Source organism: Heterodontus francisci, chromosome 37 (assembly GCF_036365525.1).
Source record: "Heterodontus francisci isolate sHetFra1 chromosome 37, sHetFra1.hap1, whole genome shotgun sequence".
Classification (NCBI taxonomy): Eukaryota; Metazoa; Chordata; class Chondrichthyes; order Heterodontiformes; family Heterodontidae; genus Heterodontus; species Heterodontus francisci.
Window position 1 is genome coordinate 1691857 of NC_090407.1, and position 24958 is coordinate 1716814.

The 24958-nt window shown below is 42.8% G+C and overlaps 1 long non-coding RNA gene across 1 annotated transcript; it reads left to right on the top strand.

Moving 5' to 3' along the window:
- The first annotated feature begins 11984 nt into the window (after positions 1–11984).
- Positions 11985–16407, top strand: LOC137351942 (uncharacterized). The gene is made up of 3 exons (XR_010969604.1): positions 11985–12378; positions 12939–13046; positions 13349–16407. It is a non-coding gene; the product is annotated as an uncharacterized lncRNA (long non-coding RNA).
- Positions 16408–24958: the final 8551 nt, after the last annotated feature.

Below are 24958 nucleotides of genomic sequence, written 5' to 3' on the forward strand. Positions count from 1 at the left end.
GGTGTGGTCTCACTAAAGCCCTGTGCAATTGTAGGAAGATTTCCCTATTCTTGTACTCCAACATTATTACAGCCACAACTTGCATTTATAAAGCACTTTTAAAATAGTTTTTTAAAAATCCTAAGGCGCTTCCCACAGGCTGAGTCAAAGACATTACTCCCACATTGGCATTTCTGGTGCATTATCACAAGTTTAACTTCGGTGTAAAGCAGTTTTGGCTTTGCACAGGTACTAAACTTGTGTCATGTAAATCAGCTGTGAAAGCCTGAAATACCTCCAAAGCAAAATCTAATAAATCTCGACTCGATCTCCTTTCAGAACACTAAATCTACTTAGTTTGAAGCCCTTTATCTTGATAATGCCTTTATCTTGAACTCTTCCTTTATCCATTTTCAACATGAACCCAATTAGATTCTGACCATTATCTCCCAAATGTTTTCCTATCCTCCAGTTACTTACTTGCTCTGCTTTGGCACCAAGAATGAGATGGTGCACTTGTTACCCTCTATGACATTGTGAATATTTGGTTATCTTTGCTGCCATCAAAAAGAGAAGGGAATCTATCACCTCTACCTGTTCTGCCTACATGTGGTGGCTACAGTGATTGAGTCATAGAGTCATAGAGTTATAAACACAGAAACAGGCCCTTTGGCCCATCGTGTCTGTGCCGACCATCAAGCACCTAACTATTCTAATCACATTTTCCAGCACTTGGCCCATAGCCTTGTATGCTATGGCGTTTCAAGTGCACATCTAAACACTTCTTAAATGTTGTGAGGGTTCCTACCTCTACCACCCCTTCAGGCAGTGTGTTCCAGATTCCAACCACCCTCTGGGTGAAAAACTTTTTCCTCAAATCCCCTCTTAACCTCCTGCCACTGACCTTAAATCTATGTCCCTGGTTATTGACCCCTCCGCTAAGGGGAAAAGTTTCTTCCTATCTATCCTATCAATGCCCCTCATAATTTTGTATACCTGAATCAGGCCCCCCACACACCCCAGCCTTCTCTGCTCCAAGGAAAACCACCCTAGCCTATCCAATCTCTCTTGGTAGCTGAAATGCTCCAGACTATTAATGTCTTCAGAGAATTTTGGGGTGGACAATAAATATTACACTGTTCACATATCAGAAAGAAATAAGGAGCAAACACAGAGGTCCCAAATTCAGAAGAGAGGAAATATAATAGAAATCTGGAGAAAGTTAAACCTTACAGGTTAGAAAGATGATGGATGAACGAGACTGTAGTGAAGTATGGTATAGACATGGAAACTGGGAATATCATATAAAGTAAATCAGGAAAACACATGCAGAGGACAAAAACTCAAATTAGTGAGGGGTAAATTTCAACAGTTATGAGGAAAACACTTTACATGGAGTGATAAACATTTCCAATAATCTCTAAAGTAGGGCATACAGGTAAAAGACATCGCGGATATTCAAAGCACAGTTAAATACCATGACACCAGACTGAAAGATTACAATTGAAATCACGATTGAGTTGGAGAGACAAATTCTCATTGCACACGTTCACATTTTCTCTCACACACTCACCGAATGTCCAAACATATTCGTCTCAGTGAATGAGAAGCCAAAACAGGATTTTATTCCATACCAACACGGCTATTTAAATATCCCACAACACTGATCATCTCAGCTCCTTGATTTATACCGTTACAATGGTAGACCCGTTATAGTTACACTGGGCGTTAGGTATAAATTAGATATGATTTACTCATTCTGCTCTTATTAAACTTAACGTCGCATGCGCCTAGATATATTTCAATTCTGTTTTCTCACTAAAAAACAGTGCATTTAGCGGACGGCTTTAGAACAAACTGTGTTTGACATTTATAATTATCCATTATGACACTAAATTATACACAGGCTCGGCTACAGCTCCCAGTTTAACAGGTAAAGCTCCTCTAATATCAGGTACTGCATCCACTTCAGTTCCCTCCTGCATCCAGGGTACCAAGGAACTGATGAAACTCCCAGTAGTTTCCCCGATAATCATCAGGCTTCTCAGCTTATTCACTGTGTATTTTCTTTACCCGTTCCATTCTCTTTTCTGGTTTGAAATTCCGCTTTTAAAACCTGCGATCTTCTTCTGTTTTGGTTGCTTTTGAGAAGAACATTTGGCTAATACGAACATCAAAGAGCCAATTAAGATTACAACTGAGGATATATTTTGGATGAAGAAAGCACAGTCGCCAGTCTTATTTACCTTGTACATTAAAGGAACTAAAGAGTGAGGGGAGTTTGTCAGTATGACCGCAGAGTTCGAACGCAACAAAGAACAAAGAACAAAGAAAATTACAGCACAGGAACAGGCCCTTCGGCCCTCCAAGCCTACGCCGATCCAGATCCTCTATCTAAACCTGTCACCTATTTTCTAAGGGTCTGTATCTCTTTGCTTCCTGCCCATTCATGTATCTGTCTAGATACATCTTAAAAGACACTATCGTGCCCGCGTCTACCACCTCCGCTGGCAATGCGTTCCAGGCACCCACCACCCTCTGCGTAAAGAACTTTCCACGCATATCCCCCCTAAACTTTTCCCCCCTCACTTTGAACTCGTGACCCCTAGTAATTGAATCCCCCACTCTGGGAAAAAGCTTCTTGCTATCCACCCTGTCTATACCTCTCATGATTTTGTACACCTCAATCAGGTCCCCCCTCAACCTCTGCCTTTCTAATGAAAATAATCCTAATCTACTCAACCTCTCTTCATAGCTAGCGCCCTCCATACCAGGCAACATCCTGGTGAACCTCCTCTGCACCCTCTCCAAAGCATCCACATCCTTTTGGTAATGTGGCGACCAGAACTGCACGCAGTATTCCAAATGTGGCCGAACCAAAGTCCTATACAACTGTAACATGACCTGCCAACTCTTGTACTCAATACCCCATCCGATGAAGGAAAGCATGCCGTATGCCTTCTTGACCACTCTATTGACCTGCGTTGCCACCTTCAGGGAACAATGGACCTGAACACCCAAATCTCTCTGTACATCAATTTTCCCCAGGACTTTTCCATTTACTGTATAGTTCACTCTTGAATTGGATCTTCCAAAATGCATCACCTCGCATTTGCCCTGATTGAACTCCATCTGCCATTTCTCTGCCCAACTCTCCAATCTATCTATATTCTGCTGTATTCTCTGACAGTCCCCTTCACTATCTGCTTCTCCACCAATCTTAGTGTCATCTGCAAACTTGCTAATCAGACCACCTATACTTTCCTCCAAATCATTAATGTATATCACAAACAACAGTGGTCCCAGCACGGATCCCTGTGGAACACCACTGGTCACACGTCTCCATTTTGAGAAACTCCCTTCTACTGCTACTCTCTGTCTCCTGAATAAAAGGCTTTGGGATTTTCCTTAACCCTGTATGCTAAAGATATTTCATGACCCCTTTTAGCCCTCTTAATTCCTCGCTGACGTAAGTAAGTGCAAGTACATTAAAGTAACTACTTTCCAAAATATGCGATGATTAAAATGCTTCGATTTTGCTATTTGAGGACAATGAATTTAAACTTTTAAACGTGTAGTCTGAAAAAGAGAAAATGAGACAAGTGAAAAGATGAACTGGATAGATGAAATCTGTCTCAGACTGTCGGGATGTGTATTTGACACCGATAGTGAGCGGGGCACTTTTAAAACAATCACCCACATTTTTGAGACTCAGTGATCTTACTGGGTTTTCAATTCTCCCTAGACTCGCAGAAAACTTTAGAATTCAAATCGCTGTCAAATTGTCAGGACCATATCGACAGTGGATCGCCGTTGCTATATTATAATTTATAAAAGAACAGAGCGTATTGTAGGCATGTTAATGAAAGGCATTACACTGTTCAATTCATAAAGACAAAGCAGGAAGCTGGATTAATATCTTCCCGTCTGTCAGTGTTTCAGTTTGAACGGAATGATTAGATTAGATTAGAGATACAGCACTGAAACAGGCTTTTCGGCCCACCGAGTCTGTGCCGAACATCAACCACCCATTTTATACTAATCCTACACTAATCCCATATTCCCAACAAACATCCCCACCTGTCCCTATATTTTCCTACCACCTACCTATACTAGTGACAATTTATAATGGCCAATTTACCGGAGCACCCGGAGGAAACCCACGCAGACACAGGGAGAACTTGCAAACTCCACACAGGCAGTACCCGGAATCGAACCCGGGTCCCTGGAGCTGTGAGGCTGCGGTGCTAACCACTGCGCCACTGTGCCGCCCAATGGCCATAATGGATCGTTTACGAAACTAACACCATTTTTTGAATGATCAGCTGTAAAAATGAAAAAAAAAGTAATCTGATCACAATGTAGAGCTGGGTAAGCTTGTATCCAATTAAACTTACGATTCCCGATGGGACGAGTTTGTTCTACCAACAGTCAGCAAGCACAACAAGTATCCAGAGCAAAAGTAACAAACCCAGATGAAAGATCGATTTAAGTGCAGAACGGCCCCGACAACTGTTTTACTGAAATTGCTAAGTGCAACAAAATAATGATCGTAAATCATTCTATCTGCTGAACCCTGCTGATGACAGGGCCGGATGGATTGCATCCCAAGTTGTTAAAGGAAGCCAGGGAGGAAATAACGGATGCTCTGAGGATCATCTTCAAATCCTCACTAGATACAGGAGAGGTATCAGAGGATTGGAGGTCTGCGAACGGTGTACCATTGTTTAAAAAGGGTGTGAGGGATAAGCTAAATAATTATAGGCTGGTCAGTCTGACCTCGGTTGTGGGTAAATTGTTAGAATCAATTCTGAGGGACAGGATAAACTGCCACTTAGAAAGGCACGGATTAATCAGGGATAGTCAGCATGGATTTGTTAAGGGAAGGTCATGTCTTACTAACTTAATTGAGTTTTTTGAGGAAGTAACAAGCAGGATTGATGAGGTTAGTGCAGTGGATGTGGTCTACATGGATTTTATAAGGCATTTGGCAAGGTCCCACATGGCAGACTGGTCAGTAAAATGAAAGCCCATGGGATACAGGGGAATGTGGCAGGTTGGATCAAGAATTGGCTCAGGGACAGGAAACGAAGGGTAGTAGTACACGTATGTTTTTGCGAATGGAAAGCTGTTTCCAGTGGCATTCCACAGGGCTCAGTGTTGGGTCCCTTGCTGTTTGTGGTATAGATTAATGATTTGGACTTAAACGTGGGAGGCATAATGAGGAAATTTGCTGATGACACAAAAATTGGTCATGTAGTTGATAGTGAAGAGGATAGCTGTAGACTCCAGAATGATATCAATGGTTTGGTTGAGTGGGCAGAAGAGTGGCAAATGGAATTCAATCCAGAGAAGTATGAGGTAATGCATTTGGGGAGGGCAAATAAAGTGAGGGAATACCCAATAAACGGGAGGATATTGAGAGGCGTAGAGGAAGTGAGAGACATTGGAGTGCATGTCCACAGGTCCCTGAAGGTGGCAGGACAGGTAGATAGAGTGGTGAAGAAGGCATATGGAATGCTTTCCTTTATTGGCCGAGGCTGGAACTGTATAAAACACTGGTTCGGCCACAGCTGGAGTATTGTGTACAGTTCTGATCACCACATTACAGAAAGGACATAATTGCTCTGGAGAGAGTACAGAGGAGATTTACAAGAATGCTCTGGGTTTATGTTTGCTTTTCTGTGCAGGTTCAATGTAACACTATGACAATGTTATTTGGAATTGGGATGAGTCTAAAACTTACAGCAAATTATTAAATAATGCAAAAAAAGTGATCCAAGTATTCAAGTCACTCGAAATAAATTCCACAAATCAATCAACCGGGAGTGAAAACGGATTTTTTTCCAATAAACAATCTATAAACACAAATTTACATTCAAATAAGGATATCCCGAACAAGGAAATGGTCCCAAACCAATTTACAAAATAAAAGAAGCAACGTCCAGCCGCCTGTTCCTATAGTAACATTGAGCTGGCGTTGTTGGGCTTTGTGTTGAAGTTTATGCTGGGCTTTGTATTGAAGTTTATGCTGGGCTTTGTGTTGAAGTTTATGCTGGGCTTTGTGTTGAAGTCTGTGTTGAACATAAGCAATAGGAGCAGGAGTAGATTGTATGACCCCTCGAGCCTGCTCCAACATTCATTAAGAGAACTTATTTATAAACTGGACATTCCTGCCCTATTCCCATATCTCTTGATTGCCTTAGTGGCCAAAAGTCAATCAGCCTCTATTTTGAATATACTCTATAATTGAGCATCCACAGCTCCCTGGGGTAGAAAGTTCCAAAGATTCGCAACCCTGTGAGTGAAGAAATTTCTCTTCATCTCAGTACTAAAGAGCCGACACCTTATCCTGAGATTTTGACTCCTAGTTCTAGACTCTCCAGCCAGGGGTAACAGCCTTTCAGCTTCTACCATGTTAAGCCTCTAAGAATTTTATATGTTTCAATGAGATCAACTTATTCTTCTAAATTCCAGAGAATATAGGCCCATTCTACTTAATCTCTCCTCATAAGACAGCCTTCTCATCCCAGCAATCAATCTAGTGAACCTTTGTTGCACCCTTTCTATGTCAAGTGGATCTTTCCTTCGGTAATGAGTCAAAGTTGACTGGGATCAGTGTTGATGCAGGGGAAGTCCTTGCTGCTGACTGGAGTTCCTGGAGAATGGCAGTCAGAAAGGGTGTGGAAAAAGCAGAGACAAAAGAAATGACCAGATGGTGGAAAAGAGTGCCCTGCAGAAGGAAAAAAATCAGTCAATCTCGGGCCAATGATATTCATCTGTGCCAGCTGTGGAAGGGATTGCCACTCACGAGTCAGCCTCCACAGCCACAACAGGGGATGTTCAACTCAGAGATAACATACACACCGGGCACAGTCCATTGTCCTCCGAGACAGATGGATGCCTACTAATGAGTCAAAACTGTGCACAGTACTCCAGGTGTGGTCTCATCAAAGTCATGTATTGTTGCAGCAAGACTTCTTTATTCTTATACTCCAACCCCTTATAATAAAGTCTAACACACTACTTGCCTTCCTAATTGTTTGCTGTACCTGCATGTTAATTTGCTGTGATTCGTGTACAAGGATACCTAAATCCCTCTGAATTCCAATATTTATTAATTTCTCAGCTTTTAAAAGATACTCCACGTTTTCATTCTTCCTACCAAAGTGAATAATTTCACACTTCTCCACATTATATTCCAGCTGCCACTCTCTTGCCCAATCACTCTTATATCACTTTGCATCTTCCTCAAGATTACTGTCCAGTCTAGCTTTGTATGGTCATCAAACTTGGATAATATTACACTCAGACCCTTCATCAAAGTCATTGACATAGATTGTAAATAGCTGAGGACCTAGCACCGATGTTTGCAGCACTTAACCAGTTAAACACTGCCATGCAGAAAATGACCAAATATTCCTACTTTGTTTTCTGACCATTAACCAATACTTAATCCATGTTAATATATTACCCCTCAATCCCATGAGCCCTAATCTTGTATAAAATTCCTATTGTCTGGCACCTTATTGGATGCCTTTTGAAAATCCAAATATACTACATCCATTGTTCTCCCTTTGTACCCTGTTAGGTACATCCTCAAAAAACTCTAATAGATTTGTCAAACATTATTTCCCTTTCATAAAACATTATTGACCCTGCCTAATCATATTGTACTTTTCCAAAATGGCACTATGTTGAGCTCTGTGTTGAAGTCTATGTTGCGCTCTGTGTTGAAGTCTATGTTGGGCTCTGTGTTGAAGTCTATGTTGGGCTTTGTGTTGAAGTCTATGTTGCGCTCTGTGTTGAAGTCTATGTTGGGCTCTGTGTTGAAGTCTATGTTGCGCTCTGTGTTGAAGTCTATGTTGGGCTCTGTGTTGAAGTCTATGTTGGGCTTTGTGTTGAAGTCTATGTTGAGCTCTCTGCTGAAGTCTATGTTGGGCTTTATGTTGAAGTCTATGTTGGGCTTTGTATTGAAGTCTATGTTGGGCTTTGTGTTGGTTTATGTTGAGTTCTGTGTGGAGGTCTATGTTGAGCTCTGTGTTGAAGTCTATGTTGGGCTTTGTGTTGAAGTCTATGTTGGGCTTTGTGTTGAAGTCTATGTTGGGCTCTGTGTTGAAGTCTATGTTGGGCTCTGTGTTGAAGTCTATGTTGGGCTTTGTGTTGAAGTCTATGTTGGGCTTTGTGTTGAAGTCTATGTTGGGCTCTGTGTTGAAGTCTATGTTGAGCTCTGTGTTGAAGTCTATGTTGGGCTCTGTGTTGAAGTCTATGTTGGGCTTTGTGTTGAAGTCTATGTTGCGCTCTGTGTTGAAGTCTATGTTGAGCTCTGTGTTGAAGTCTATGTTGCGCTCTGTGTTGAAGTCTATGTTGGGCTCTGTGTTGAAGTCTATGTTGGGCTTTGTGTTGAAGTCTATGTTGAGCTCTCTGCTGAAGTCTATGTTGGGCTTTATGTTGAAGTCTATGTTGGGCTTTGTATTGAAGTCTATGTTGGGCTTTGTGTTGGTTTATGTTGAGTTCTGTGTGGAGGTCTATGTTGAGCTCTGTGTTGAAGTCTATGTTGGGCTTTGTGTTGAAGTCTATGTTGGGCTTTGTGTTGAAGTCTATGTTGGGCTCTGTGTTGAAGTCTATGTTGGGCTCTGTGTTGAAGTCTATGTTGGGCTTTGTGTTGAAGTCTATGTTGGGCTTTGTGTTGAAGTCTATGTTGGGCTCTGTGTTGAAGTCTATGTTGAGCTCTGTGTTGAAGTCTATGTTGGGCTCTGTGTTGAAGTCTATGTTGGGCTTTGTGTTGAAGTCTACGTTGGGCTCTGTGTTGAAGTCTATGTTGAGCTCTGTGTTGAAGTCTATGTTGGGCTTTGTGTTGAAGACTATGTTGAGCTCTGTGTTGAAGTCTATGTTGGGCTCTGTGTTGAAGTCTATGTTGGGCTTTGTGTTGAAGTCTATGTTGAGCTCTGTGTTGAAGTCTATTTTGGGCTCTGTGTTGAAGTCTATGTTGGGCTTTGTGTTGAAGTCTATGTTGGGCTCTGTGTTGAAGTCTATGTTGAGCTCTGTGTTAAAGTCTATATTGGGCTTTGTGTTGGTTTATGTTGAGCTCTGTGTTGAAGTCTCTATGTTGGGCTTTGTGTTGAAGTCTATGTTGGGCTTTGTGTTGAAGTCTATGTTGGGCTCTGTGTTGAAGTCTATGTTGGGCTCTGTGTTGAAGTCTATGTTGGGCTCTGTGTTGAAGTCTATGTTGGGCTCTGTGTTGAAGTCTATGTTGAGCTCTGTGTTGAAGTCTATGTTGGGCTTTGTGTTGAAGTCTATGTTGGGCTCTGTGTTGAAGTCTATGTTGGGCTTTGTGTTGAAGTCTATTTTGGGCTCTGTGTTGAAGTCTATGTTGGGCTTTGTGTTGAAGTCTATGTTGGGCTCTGTGTTGAAGTCTATGTTGGGCTCTGTGTTGAAGTCTATGTTGGGCTTTGTGTTGAAGTCTATGTTGGGCTCTGTGTTGAAGTCTATGTTGGGCTTTGTGTTGAAGTCTATTTTGGGCTTTGTGTTGAAGTCTATGTTGGGCTCTGTGTTGAAGTCTATGTTGGGCTTTGTGTTGAAGTCTATTTTGGGCTTTGTGTTGAAGTCTATGTTGCGCTCTGTGTTGAAGTCTACGTTGGGCTCTGTGTTGAAGTCTATGTTGAGCTCTGTGTTGAAGTCTATGTTGGGCTCTGTGTTGAAGTCTATGTTGGGCTTTGTGTTGAAGTCTATTTTGGGCTTTGTGTTGAAGTCTATGTTGCGCTCTGTGTTGAAGTCTATGTTGGGCTCTGTGTTGAAGTCTTTGTTGAGCTCTGTGTTGAAGTCTATGTTGGGCTCTGTGTTGAAGTCTATGTTGGGCTTTGTGTTGAAGTCTATGTTGCGCTCTGTGTTGAAGTCTATTTTGGGCTTTGTGTTGAAGTCTATGTTGGGCTCTGTGTTGAAGTCTATGTTGCGCTCTGTGTTAAAGTCTATGTTGGGCTCTGTGTTGAAGTCTTTGTTGAGCTCTGTGTTGAAGTCTATGTTGGGCTCTGTGTTGAAGTCTATGTTGGGCTTTGTGTTGAAGTCTATGTTGCGCTCTGTGTTGAAGTCTATTTTGGGCTTTGTGTTGAAGTCTTTGTTGAGCTCTGTGTTGAAGTCTATGTTGGGCTCTGTGTTGAAGTCTATGTTGGGCTTTGTGTTGAAGTCTATGTTGGGCTCTGTGTTGAAGTCTATTTTGGGCTCTGTGTTGAAGTCTATGTTGGGCTTTGTGTTGAAGTCTATGTTGAGCTCTGTGTTGAAGTCTATGTTGGGCTTTGTGTTGGTTTATGTTGAGCTCTGTGTTGAAGTCTATGTTGGGCTTTGTATTGAAGTCTATTTTGGGCTCTGTGTTGAAGTCTATGTTGGGCTTTGTGTTGAAGTCTATGTTGGGCTCTGTGTTGAAGTCTATGTTGGGCTCTGTGTTGAAGTCTATGTTGGGCTTTGTGTTGAAGTCTATGTTGGGCTCTGTGTTGAAGTCTATGTTGGGCTCTGTGTTGAAGTCTATGTTCAGCTCTGTGTTGAAGTCTATGTTGGGCTTTGTGTTGAAGTCTATGTTGAGATCTGTGTTGAAGTCTATGTTGGGCTTTGTGTTGAAGTCTATGTTGGGCTCTGTGTTGAAGTCTATGTTGGGCTTTGTGTTGAAGTCTATGTTGGGCTCTGTGTTGAAGTCTATGTTGAGCTCTGTGTTGAAGTCTATTTTGGGCTCTGTGTTGAAGTCTATGATGGGCTTTGTGTTGAAGTCTATGTTGAGCTCTGTGTTGAAGTCTATGTTGGGCTTTGTGTTGGTTTATGTTGAGCTCTGTGTTGAAGTCTATGTTGGGCTTTGTGTTGAAGTCTATTTTGGGCTCTGTGTTGAAGTCTATGTTGGGCTCTGTGTTGAAGTCTATGTTGGGCTTTGTGTTGAAGTCTATGTTGGGCTCTGTGTTGAAGTCTATGTTGGGCTCTGTGTTGAAGTCTATGTTGAGCTCTGTGTTGAAGTCTATGTTGGGCTTTGTGTTGAAGTCTATGTTGAGCTCTGTGTTAAAGTCTATGTTGAGCTCTGTGTTGAAGTCTATGTTGGGCTCTGTGTTGAAGTCTATGTTGGGCTCTGTGTTGAAGTCTATGTTGGGCTTTGTGTTGAAGTCTATGTTGCGCTCTGTGTTGAAGTCTATGTTGGGCTTTAATGATATTGCCTCAATAAAGCTCCCCCTGGTTAAAAAATGGGTGATAAGACGGATAATAAAGTATCGTCTTCCAATGACATGTGCACATCCTAATATAATGTATAATATACGTGGCAAAATAGATTGAATACCCATTTGGATTCTAGACATCCCGAGCCAGCTAAGTCCATTTCCGTCTTGCTGTTCTCGGTGTGTTTGGAGGGTGAGACAGGTTGGAACAGAGGAACTGATACACAACTTGGAAAACTGGAATGAGTTGGAGATGCAGTTTCAGGCTCGGCTTCTGATTCAAATAAAAACTTTATTTAAATATGATATAAAAACAGAAAGTGCTGGAAATACTCAGCAGGCCTGGCAGCATCCGTGGAGAGAGAAGCAGAGTTAATGTTTCAGGTCTGTGACCTTTCATCAGAACTATATATATATATATATGTATCACCCCTTTGCTGGTGTCTGTTATTTTGGCGATTTGCTCAGGTAGAAACCGAAAACTTTGGACAATTCTTTGCTCACTGCTGAACCACACTTTGATATTTATCATTTTGTTTTTAATTCTTACAGCCAAAAAACTGCAACAGGAATGAATGCCTTTTCGTGAATTCTGATGATGGTATGTGCAGGTTCATATTTCAAACACCGAAATTTATTTCAAATCCTTTATCTTCACCTCACAGCAGTTCATAAGTAGCCGAATCCTGAATGCTTTTGTTTGATAACCGTGATAAAAGTGAATATTTCAAATCAACACAAAGGATTTTTTTTATTGTTCATTGATGGGATGTGGCCGTTTCTGACGAGACCAGAATTCATTGCCCCACACAAAACATTCGCGAAATGAAGACACCGACCTGAAGACAAAATATTCTTTTCTTACATTGTTGTGCATAGGTTATTCGGAATGAAAGGCCTCTCTAAATCAGGCATTCACATAATTTCTCTCTTTTATTGCTATTTATAATTATTCTGGGGATATGGAATCGCTGGCAATGCCAGTAGTTATACCCCTAGTTACCCTTGAGAAGGTGGTGGTGTCATCTTATTGAACGGCTACAGTCGGTGTGGGCAAGGTGCTGTTACAGTGCTGTGAGGGAGCGAGTTCCGGCACTTTATCCGGCGTTCGTGAGGAAAGCTTCGAATCGGAATGGTGTGTGAGCAGGACAGTACACCCGGTGCCCTGGCCAATATTTATCGCTCAAATAACACTTAAAAAAAACACAAGGTGACTTCATCTTCACCTTGACACAAACTATGTTTTGCGATTTAAACTTTATTTTTAGCTTTTTAGAGTTAGCAGCAAACGTTTCAATGTTAAAAATCAACTTCAATTTGAAGAAGGTTGAGCAGAATTATGCCTGACATCTCCCTGTTTTCCCTCACTAAACAGATACCTTGAGTTTGCAGTGTATCCCGACTCAGGCAGCTGCAGTGTAACGATGCTCTTACAGAGTGGGGCAAGCTAAGGGGTCAAAACTAAATGCAGTTTTGTGTATGTTGAAAAACATGTCGAGCCACCTCAGGATAGTGATGAAGGTTTTTAGTAAGAGGTGTCAGTGCCTTGTGGGCTTTTTTATTAACATTGGGTCGATTTCCGGGTAGCTTTTTAACCTTCGTTTCATACTGACCGATTGTTGCAACTGTAACTGTCGGAACCCCGGGCAATGTGAAATTATCGTTAAATATTAGGATTGACAAGACTCCAGGATTGCCCTGGATTCTCCCGATTATGATTTCAATGGTATGAATTTTACATTGACACATTTTTCTTTCTTTCCATTCAAGATGAGCTACCAAGTCCGCTTTCAGTAATTATATTCTTACCAATCCTCTTCTTTAAATCTTTGGTTTTCAACGGTTTGATGACTTCAGCCATATAGCTCTCAAACTAAGGTAAACCTCAACATTTTCATCTTTTGATAGTCACCATAAACTGAGTTTCTGAGAGCTGAACTGTAAAATCTATTTCGACGATTAAAATATTTTCTGAGTGCATTTACTTTCAGTGTGGAGAACAATTGGGTGTAAAACTCTTGAATCATATCATTAAAAATATTAAAAATAAACATTTCTGAACAAACCAGTGAACAAGTGTAATATATTTTACAAGCTCTGATTATATTGCAAGTCGCTTGCGATTATTTATGTATATGGAAGTGTTAATTTACCATCGCTGTTTAATTTCTTTATTTCAGGAATCGCCCACGATGAGCCATTGCCATTGAATATTACAAAAAAAAATTCTTTATATATCAGATTTGTAAATGTAGGGGTTAGATCTTCAATCTGTTTTAATACGCTTTAACAATATTTCATTTCTGATCTGTGTTTAAGAAGCATTAAAAATAATGCCTTATTTTTACAGATTGATTTATGTCATCCTCGTTTGTTGGTAGATATTGGTCAAACTAACATTGAAGATAATATTTTATGAAAATCTGGGCAAAATATTGTTGCTTTAAAAGATATGTTGAGCATTTCTTCAGTTTCCAAATAGAACACCATAGGTAGATTTAGTTTTTTTTAAGTATGTATAAATTATTTTATAGTCAATATAGAAGCATAACATTGTGACTACTGTAAATATTTCTGCAACTATGATACAAATTGGGGAAATCGATTCTAAAGCATATAACATCCTTTAATATTGGAAATATTGCATGGTCACATTCTAATGATGGATACTCTGGAACATGGAACAAAGTTTCTTAGTTACAAATATACGTTAATGTTCCTGAATACATGTTCTGTGTTATATAACATCAACTTGTAGCGCTTTTAAGATGGAAACACATCCCAAGGTGCTTCAAAAGAGCGTAATCAAACAAAAAATTAACACTGAGCTAAATATTAGCAGCTAATAGTTTGGTAAAGAGGTGGGTTTTAAGGAGGGTCTCAAAGGAGAAACCAGGTGAAGAGATGAAAGGGTTTAGGGAAGGAATTCCCGAGCTTTGGTCTAGACAGCTGAAGGTACAGCAACCACTCATTGGTCATTTGGAGAGGGGAGTGTGTAAGAAGCCAGAGTTGGAAGAAGAGAGTTCTTGGAAGACTGTGGGACTTGAGGAGGTTGCAGAGACAGGGAGAGGTGAGATCATAGAGGGATTTGAATATGAGGATGAGAATTTTAAATTTGAAGCATTTTTCAAACAGGAATTAAAACCCGGAATGGAAACTTTCTGAACATTTCCAATCCTAGAAATGAAGGAATCGATTGCTATTTTTCTAAATAAACATTTTATATTTTTATAAATTGTGGACAGTCCACAAATTTCTTTGAAGCTCTATTTTGAATACCAAAAATGAATTTAACTGTACTTTCTTTCAGTATTATATATAGTTGTTTATTCAATGCTGAATGAAATTAAATGTCAGGACTCCGTGTGTTTGCTTGTGTCATGTATATAACAATAAAGCCTGGATCTGTGAATTATGGTATATGTATTACTTAAAGTAAAAAATAAATGGGTACATGAACCCACGCTGTGATACTGAACTGTACAGACCGAAAGCTCCTGGGTTTGATTGCTGGGTCTGTTTGCTATAATTGTCAGAATGTGTGTGTATATCCAGTTAAGACAGAAGTGGCTGTGATGTCCATATTCATTCAGGCTGTCAAATGAAGAACAGTCACTTTGGTGAGATTCCAGAGAACATCTGAAATCGATGCAACAGCTCAACAAAAACCAGGAGAGATGGAAAGTAAACAGTTGGCTAAAACTATAAAAGAAAAACAATGTTAATGTTTTATTTTTCTAAGCTCTATGCATTCAAATTATATCCCATTGAACTAAACGCTAAAGCTGCATTAGCTCCAAGAGAATCTGTATAGATGATCAGGTCCCAGAGCATCCTTTCCCACCCTCGATGATGACAGGAATCAGCTAAGCTAGGGAAATACAGTTCTGGTTGGGAGAATGACTGTGCCCCCTGGAACTGAGCATCTCTGCCTTTCATTCCTCTCCATCATTCAGAACTGGAAAAATAAGTGCATATGTAAGAGTTTCCTTTAGAACTGCTGCAGTTTTTTCCTATAGCTGTCTGTTTGCTTAGCAACTCCATGGAAGTGAAAAATAGCGATGAAACTATTAACATGGCCTGTGTGATAGATTGACAGAATGATCGTTTATACACTATGTAGATGAGGGAGGACTTTATATTGAGAATATTTAAATATGCTAACTTCTCTCTTTAACAATGATTCTTTGACTGATGATTGTCCACTGACAATGCGGACAATAAACATGAAAATTCCTCCCACCTGCTAAGAGTTAATTTCTTTACTGACACGCATACAAGATAAATGGGACGGAACCATCTTAAAGTGAAAGTGTAAAAATGATATTAAGCATTAATCAGACCTAATGCTTAGGTAAATATTTAATCACTTAAATTGAAGCATTTTAGACTAATAATACTGTCTGTCCCAAGCAGCTCTGTAACACAGGAGTCTGTGCTCTACGGGCTGTTCCCAGGGACGCACACCGAGACAAGCATCAACTGCTGCTGGAGGACTATCAATTCGGTGAAAGACGCCCTTTGGTCTGCCCGAAACTTGCTGGTCTTACAGCGCAAAGAGTTGTCCACCACCGAATGTTGCAGACTGGCACATTCCAAGGTCCAGGACTACGTGCTGAGGGACGCACTAAAGCTTGGGGCAGCCGCAGCAAAGGCTCAATGGGGAAAGACCACAGTGTAAGGTTCCCCCACCAAGCTGGACTGAGGGGCTGGAACCATGGGAAACCCCTCGAACTGTATCGTTAATATTCTGAATTGCTGTAAATGTAAAACTGTAATTGACATGACAATTGTGAAACGGAAGGGTTGGGAAGAAACTCGACATTATTGAAAGAAACTGATCTCTTTTGCAATGTTTGTATTTTTTCGTGCTGTTTGGAAACTGTTTGGCAATGTAATTTTTACAGATTTTTATGAATAAAGTATATTTTGGAAATAAAAAAAAAAAAAAAAAAATACTGTCTGTGCGCAGACTGATGAGCATCTGCGACCAGTTCGAACTGGCCTCGGGAGCCAAAGTTAACCACGGCAAGAGCGAGGCCATGTTCTTTGGCAACTGGGCTGACCGATCCTTTGTCCCCTTCACCGTCAGGTCAGATTACCTGAAGGTGCTGGGGATATGGTTCGGAAGGGCCGGGGCGTGCACCAAAACATGGGAGGAGCGAGTAGTCAAGGTACGACAAAAGTTGGGCATGTGGGGGCAGCGATCTCTCTCCATTGTGGGTAAGAACCTGGTCATCAGGTGCGAGGCGCTCACGTTGTTGCTCTACGTGGCGCAGGTCTGGCCCATACCCCACTCCTGCGCCGTGGCAGTCACCCGAGCCATTTTCCGCTTCGTCTGGGGATCTAAAATGGACCGGGTCCGGAGGGACACGATGTTCAAATCTCTGGACATGGGCGGGAAAAATGTACCCAACGTGGCCCTCATCCTGATGACCACCTTCGTGTGCGGCTGCATCAAGCTATGTGTAGATCCCCAGTACGCAAACTCCAAGTGTCACTACGTGCTGAGGTTCTATCTGTCCCCGGTGTTGCGAAGGATGGGCCTGGTCACATTGCCGCGGAACGCACCATGCAGTTGGGCGGCGCCGTACCACCTATCCTTCGTGGAGCAGTTTCTGCGGAAAAACACCTTTGACCACCGGTCCATCAGGCAGTGGTCTGCACGGAATGTCCTCAAGGCCCTACGGGAAAAGGAAACGGTGGATCCTGTCGGATGGTTCCCCGAGCAGACCGTCAAAGTCATTTGGCGGAATGCCTCATCACCAGAACTTTCAAACAAGCACCAAGACGTAGCTTGGCTGGTGGTGAGAAGGGCCCTCCCCGTCAGATCCTTCATGCACACCCGAAGTCTCCACCCCTCCGCCCAGTGCCCCCGCGTTGGCTGTGGTGGGGAAGAGACGGTCGCCCACCTCCTCCTGGAATGTGCCTTTGCAAAGCAGGTGTGGAAAGAGATGCAGTGGTTTTTGTCAAGGTTCATCCCAAGCAGCTCTGTAACACAGGAGTCTGTGCTCTACGGGCTGTTCCCAGGGACGCACACCGAGACAAACATCAACTGCTGCTGGAGGACTATCAATTCGGTGAAAGACACCCTTTGGTCTGCCCGAAACTTGCTGGTCTTCCAGCGCAAAGAGTTGTCCACCACCGAATGTTGCAGACTGGCACATTCCAAGGTCCAGGACTACGTGCTGAGGGACGCACTAAAGCTTGGGGCAGCCGCAGCAAAGGCTCAATGGGGAAAGACCACAGTGTAAGGTTCCCCCACCAAGCTGGACTGAGGGGCTGGATCCATGGGAAACCCCTCGAACTGTATCGTTAATATTCTGAATTGCTGTAAATGTAAAACTGGAATTGACATGACAATTGTGAAACGGAAGGGTTGGGAAGGAACTCATGACAGTATTGAAGGAAACTGATCTCCCTTGCAATGTTTGTATTTTTTGGTGCTGTTTGGAAACTGTCTGGCAATGTAATTTTTACAGATGTTTATGAATAAAGTATATTTTGGAAATAAAAAAAAACTAATAATACTGTTCGCAAAAATCATGTTACCTTTCAAAGAACAAAGAACAGTACAGCACAGGAACAGGCCATTCGGCCCTCCAAGCCTGCGCCGATCTTGATGCCTGCCTAAACTAACATCTTCTGCACTTCCGGGGCCCATATCCCTCTATTCCCATCCTATTCATGTATTTGTCAAGATGTCTCTTAAACGTCGCTATCGTATCTGCTTCCACCACCTCCCCTGGCAGCAATTTCCAGGCACTCACCACCCTCTGTGTAAAAACTTGCCTCACACATCCCCTCTAAACTTTGCCCCTCGCACCTTAAACCTATGTCCCCTAGTAACTGACTCTTGCACCCTGGGAAAAAGCTTCTGACTATCCACTCTGTCCATGCCACTCATAACTTTGTAAACCTCTATCATGTCGCCCCTCCACCTCCGTCGTTCCAGTGAAAACAATCCGAGTTTTTCCAACCTCTCCTCATAGCTAATGCCCTCCAGACCAGGCAACATCCTGGTAAACCTCCTCTGTACCCTCTCCAAAGCCTCCACGTCCTTTTGGTAGTGTCGTGACCAGAATTGCACGCGATATTCTAAGTGTGGCCTAACTAAGGTTCTGTACAGCTGCAACATGACTTGCCAATTTTTATACTCTATGCCCCGACCGATGAAGGCAAGCATGCCGTATGCCTTCTTGACTACCTTATCCACCTGCGTTGCCACTTTCAATGACCTGTGGACCTGTACGCCCAGATCTCTCTGCCTGTCAATACTCCTAAGGGTTCTGCCATTTACTGTATACCTCCCACCTGCATTGGACCTTCCAAAATGCATTACCTCACATTTGTCCGGATTAAACTCCATCTGCCATTTCTCCGCCCAAGTCTCCAACCGATCTATATCCTGCTGTATCCTCTGACAATCCTCATCATTATCCGCAACTCCACCAACCTTTGTGTCATCCGCAAACTTACTAATCAGCCCAGCTACATTTTCCTCCAAATCATTTATATATACTACAAACAGCAAAGGTCCCAGCACTGATCCCTGTGGAACACCACTAGTCACATCCCTCCATTCAGAAAAACACCCATCCACTGATGCCCTCTGCCTTCTATGACCGAACCAGTTCTGTATCCATCTTGCCAGCTCATCTCTGATCCCGTGTGACTTCACCTTTTGTACCAGTCTGCCATGCGGGACCTTGTCTAAAGTCCATATAGATAACATCCACTGCCCTTCCTTCATCAATCATCTTTGTCACTTCCTCAAAAAGCTCAATCAAATTATTAAGACACGACCTCCCCTTCACAAAACCATGCTGTCTCTCGCTAATAAGTTCATTTGTTTCCAAATGGGAGTAAATCCTGTCCCGAATAATCCTCTCGAATAGTTTCCCTACCATTGACGTAAGGCTCACCGGCCTATAATTTCCTGGATTATCCTTGCCACCCTTCTTAAACAAAGGCACAACATTGGCTATTCTCCAGTCCTCTGGGACCTCACCTGTCGCCAATGAGGATGCAAAGATTTCTGTCAAGGCCCCAGCAATTTCTTCCCTTGTCTCGCTCAGTATTCTAGGGTAGATCCCATCAGGCCCTGGGGATTTATCTACCTTAATGCTTTGCAAGACACCCAACACCTCCTCCTTTTTGATACTGAGATGACTGAGACTATCTGCACTCCCTTCCCTAGGCTCATCATCCACCAGGTCCTTCTCTTTGGTGAATACTGATGCAAAGTACTCATTTAGCACCTCGCCCATTTCCTCTGGCTCCACACATAGATTCCCTTCTCTGTCCTTGAGTGGGCCAACCCTTACCCTGGTTACCCTCTTGCTCTTTATATATGTATAAAAAGCCTTGGGACTTTCCTTAATCCTGTTTGCCAATGACTTTTCATGACCCCTTTTAGCCCTCCTAACTCCTTGCTTAAGTTCCTTCCTACTGTCTTTATATTCCTCAAGGGATTTGTCTGTTCCTAGCCTTCCAGCCCTTACAAATGCTTCCTTTTTCTTTTTGACTAGGCTCACAATATCCCGTGTTATCCAAGGTTCCCGAAACTTGCCAAACTTGTCTTTCTTCCTCACAGGAACATGCTGGTCCTGGATTCTAATCAGCTGACGTTTGAAAGACTCCCAAATGTCAGATGTTGATTTACCCTCAAACAGCCGCTCCCAATCTAAATTCTTCAGTTCCTGCCTAATATTGTTATAATTAGCCTTCCCCCAATTTAGCACCTTCACCCGAGGACTACTCTTATCCTTATCCACAAGTACCTTAAAACTTTGTGGCGCAGTGGTTGGCACCGCAGCCTCACAGCTCCAGCGACCCGGGTTCAATTCTGGGTACTGCCTGTGTGGAGTTTGCAAGTTCTCCCTGTGTCTGCGTGGGTTTCCTCCGGGTGCTCCGGTTTCCTCCCACATGCCAAAGACATACAGGTTGATAGGTTAATTGGCCGTTATAAATTGACCCTAGTATAGGAAGGTGGTAGGGAAATATAGGGACAGGTGGGGATGTGGTATGAATATGGGATTAGTGTAGGATTAGTATAAATGGGTGGTTGATGGTCGGCACAGACTCGGTGGGCCAAAGGGCCTGTTTCAGTGCTGTATAACTAAACTAAACTAAAAAACTTATGGAATTATGGTCACTGTTCCCGAAATGCTCCCCTACTGAAACTTCGACCACCTCGCCGGGCTCATTCCCCAATTACCAGGTCCAGTTCCAAGTGTAACTTCTTTAAGAAAGAACTTTTATTATTATAACACCTTTCATGACCTCAGGACGCCCGAAAGCGCTTTCCAGCCTGTTGAGTATTTTAAAGTGTTTTAATGTAAGAACTCAGGAACCAATTGGAGCACAGCAAGAACCCACACATAGCACTGTGGTAATAACCAGATAATCAGTTTTAGTGATGTTGTTTGAGGGATAAATGTTGGCCAGGACACCAGGGAGAACTCCCCTGCACTTCTTCAAAATTTTACCATAGGATCTTATATACACGAGAGAGCAGGTGGGGCATTGGCTTAATGACCCATCCAAAGGCAGCACCTCTGATAGTGCAGCTCTCCCTCAATACTGCACTGAGAGTGTCAGTCTAGATTTTGTCTTCAGGTCTCTGCAGTGGGTCTTGAACACACAACATTTTGATTCAGAGACGATTGTACTGCATTGAGATTTACTGAGTTACATACTAATCTTATGTCTGCTTAATGCTCACAGACAAAGCTGGAGAGAGATCACAATCACAAATCACATTGGACCTATTTTTTTATAAGACTGTTAAGCTCTATTGAAGTTTTTGTGATTCAGAAAGAGTGATCCATTAAACCTACATCTTTATTTCTGGGGGCGGACAGCACTCATTGCCTTCAGCATAAACGTTAGACCACAACCTCAACTGCAAACTGCACCTGGAGATGATGATCTAGGGCTGTCGACTGGAAACCGATAAAGAGCTGAAATGTATGTTTCATTTTCTTTGCTCCGTTTCCTGTTATTTACACGCTGCAAGTTTATACTGGTTTCATAATGAAATGCAGGATAAGAAACAAGACAAATACAGAAAAACAATATTGAAAACAGCATTACATTTTAGGGAACTTCATGAGCTTATGAGGTTGTGTTATGATTTAATACATATATACAGAGAATAAAATAGCTAAATTGTTCAAACAACCACTGTACCAGAATTGTGGTAATTTTCTTTCGAACTCCTTATTGCCCTCGGTCAACCCTGCCTCCTGTTGTAATAGTCAGAGAAGGCGTCCTTGATATCTAACGATAAAGAGATGTGTGTATATCATTGTTAATAAGATTGTGTATTGTTGCTGGGGGATGTGAAAAACAAATAAGGTGTTTGGTAGAATTATTATTAGAAACTGGGAAAGGTCATTTAGCTCATCAAGTCGAATTCTTTATGATTGATTTCATCGCCACCTTCCATCGCATTCCTCAATCCTTTTTCTCTCCAGAAACACATTTTATTGCCTCTTGAATCCATGTCAACTCTTTAATTCAATAGTCTTTCCTGACAATTGATTCCTTTTGTCTATTGCATTTTCTTTTACAAAATACATTCTGCCTGACTTTCCTTTTTTTACATCGAACTTACCCTGAGATTTATCTGTATTTGCTCCCATTGATGTAATAAGTTAAGCATTTCCTTAATAATCTTCAAAATTTCAGTAAGATCATCCTGAAATGTTTTCTCCACAAATAGAACAAGTGCAACATCCTTTATCTTTCCTCGTGACATTAATGCCTGGTGCTTAACGCCTAAAATCACTGCACGGATCAGTTGGAGCGGCAACTGGATGCACTTAGGAGCATGCAGGTGGCAGAAAGTGTCATAGACAGGAGTTTTAGAGACGTGGTTACACCCAAGGTGCAGGCAGATAGATGGGTGACCGCTAGAAGGGGCAGGCAGTCAGTGCAGGAATCCCCTGTGGCTGTCCCCCTCTCTAACAAGTATATCGTTTTGGATACTGTTGGGGGGGATGGCCTATCAGAGGAAAACAGCAGCAGCCAGAGCAGTGGCACCACGGCTGGCACTGTTGTTCAGCAGGGAGGGACAAAGCGCAGAAGAGCAATAGTTATAGGGGACTCTATAGTCAGGGGCACAGATAGGCGCTTCTGTGGACGTGAAAGAGACTCCAGGATGGTATGTTGCCTCCCTAGTGCCAGGGTCAAGGATGTCTCTGAACGGACAGGGGCATTCTGAAGGGGGAGGGTGAACAGCCAGAGGTTGTGGTACACATTGGGACCAATAACATCGGCAGGAAGAGTGACGAGGTCCTGCAGGGGGAGTTTAGGGAGTTAGGTAGAAAGTTAAAAGACAGGACCTCTAGGGTTGTAATCTCGGGATTACTCCCTGTGCCACGTGCCGGTGAGGCTAGAAATAGGAAGGTAGTGCAGCTAAACACGTGGCTGAACAGCTGGTGGAGAAGAGAGGGTTTCAGATATCTGGACCATTAGGATCTCTTCAGGGACAGATGGGACCTGTACAAGAAGGACGGGTTGCATCTAAACTGGAGAGGCTCAAATATCCTGGCTGCGGGGTTTGCTAGCATCACTCGGGAGGGTTTAAACTAGTGTGGCAGGGGGATGGGAACCAGAGCAGTAGGACAGCAAGTGAAATAAATGAGGGGGAACTAGTAAATAAGGCCAGTACGTCTAAGAGGAAGAGCAGGCAGGGAGATGTTGTGGAGCACAGCGGGACTGGTGGTCTGAAGTGCATTTGTTTCAATGCGAGAAGTATAACAGGTAAGGCAGATGAACTTAGAGCTTGGATTCGTACTTGGAACTATGATGTTGTTGCTATTACAGAGACTCGGTTGAGGGAAGGACAGGATTGGCAGCGAAATGTTTCAGGATTTAGAACCTTCAGGCGGGATAGAGGGGGATGTAAAAAGGGGTGGGGGAGTTGCATTACTTGTTAAGGAGAATATCACAGCTGTACTGCGGGAGGACACCTCGGAGGGGTCGTGCAGCGAGGCAATATGGGTGGAGCACAGGAATAGGAAGGGTGCAGTCACGATGTTGGGGGTTTTCTACAGACCTCCCAACAGCCAGCAGGAGGTAGAGGAGCAGATATGTAGACAGATTTTGGAAAGATGTAAAGGTAACAGGGTTGTAGTGGTGGGTGATTTTAACTTCCCCTATATTGACTGGGACTCACTTAGTGCTAGGGGCTTGGATGGGGCAGAATTTGTAAGGAGCATCCAGGAGGGCTTCTTGAAACAGTATGTAGATAGTCCAACTCGGGATGGGGCCGTACTGGACCTGGTATTGGGGAATGAGCCCGGTCAGGTGGTCGAAGTTTCAGTAGGGGAGCATTTCGGGAATAGTGACCATAATTCCATAAGTTTTAAGGTACTTGTGGATAAGGATAAGAGTAGTCCTCGGGTGAAGGTGCTAAATTGGGGGAAGGCTAATTATAACAATATTAGGCAGGAACTGAAGAATTTAGATTGGGGACGGCTGTTTGAGGGTAAATCAACATCTGACATGTGGGAGTCTTTCAAACGTCAGTTGATTAGAATCCAGCACCAGCATGTTCCGGTGAGGAAGAAGGATAAGTTTGGCAAGTTTCGGGAACCTTGGATAATGCGGGATATTGTGAGCCTCGTCAAAAAGAAAAAGGAAGCATTCGTAAGAGCTGGAAGGCTAGGAACAGACAAATCCCTTGAGGAATATAAAGACAGTAGGAAGGAACTTAAGCAAGGAGTCAGGAGGGCGAAAAGGGGTCATGAAAAGTCATTGGCAAACAGGATTAAGGATAATCCCAAGGCTTTTTATACATATATAAAGAGCAAGAGGGTAACCAGGGAAAGGGTTGGCCCACTCAAGGACAGAGAAGGGAATCTAAGTGTGGAGCCAGAGGAAATGGGTGAGGTACTAAATGAGTACTTTGCATCAGTATTCACCAAAGAGAAGGACTTGGTGGATGATGAGCCTAGGGAAGGGAGTGCAGATAGTCTCAGTCATCTCATTATCGAAAAGGAGGAGGTATTGGGTGTCTTGCAAAGCATTAAGGTAGATAAGTCCCCAGGGCCTGATGGGATCTACCCTAGAATACTGAGAGAGGCAAGGGAAGAAATTGCTGGGGCCTTGACAGAAATCTTTGTATCCTCATTGGCGACAGGTGAGGTCCCAGAGGACTGGAGAATAGCCAATGTTGTTCCTTTGTTTAAGAAGGGTAGCAAGGATAATCCAGGAAATTATAGGCCGGTGAGCCTTACGTCAGTGGTAGGGAAATTATTATAGAGGATTCTTCGGGACAGGATTTACTCCCATTTGGAAACAAATGGACTTATTAGTGAAAGACAGCATGGTTTTGTGAAGGGGAGGCCGTGTCTCACTAATTTGATTGAGCTTTTTGAGGAAGTGACAAAGATGATTGATGAAGGAAGGGCAGTGGATGTTATCTATATGGACTTCAGTAAAGCCTTTGACAAGGTCCCTCATGGCAGACTGGTACAAAAGGTGAAGTCACACGGCATCAGAGGGGAGCTGGCAAGATGGATACAGAACTGGCTCGGTCATAGAAGACAGAGGGTAACAGTGGAAGGGTGCTTTTCTGAATGGAGGGATGTGACTAGTGGTTCCGCAGGGATCAGTGCTGGGACCTTTGCTCTTTGTAGTATATATAAATGATTTGGAGGATAATGTAGCTGTTGATTAGTAAGTTTGCAGACGACAAAGGTTGGTGGAGTTGCAGATAGTGATGAGGATTGTCAGAGGATACAGCAGGATATAGATCGTTTGGAGACTTGGGCGGA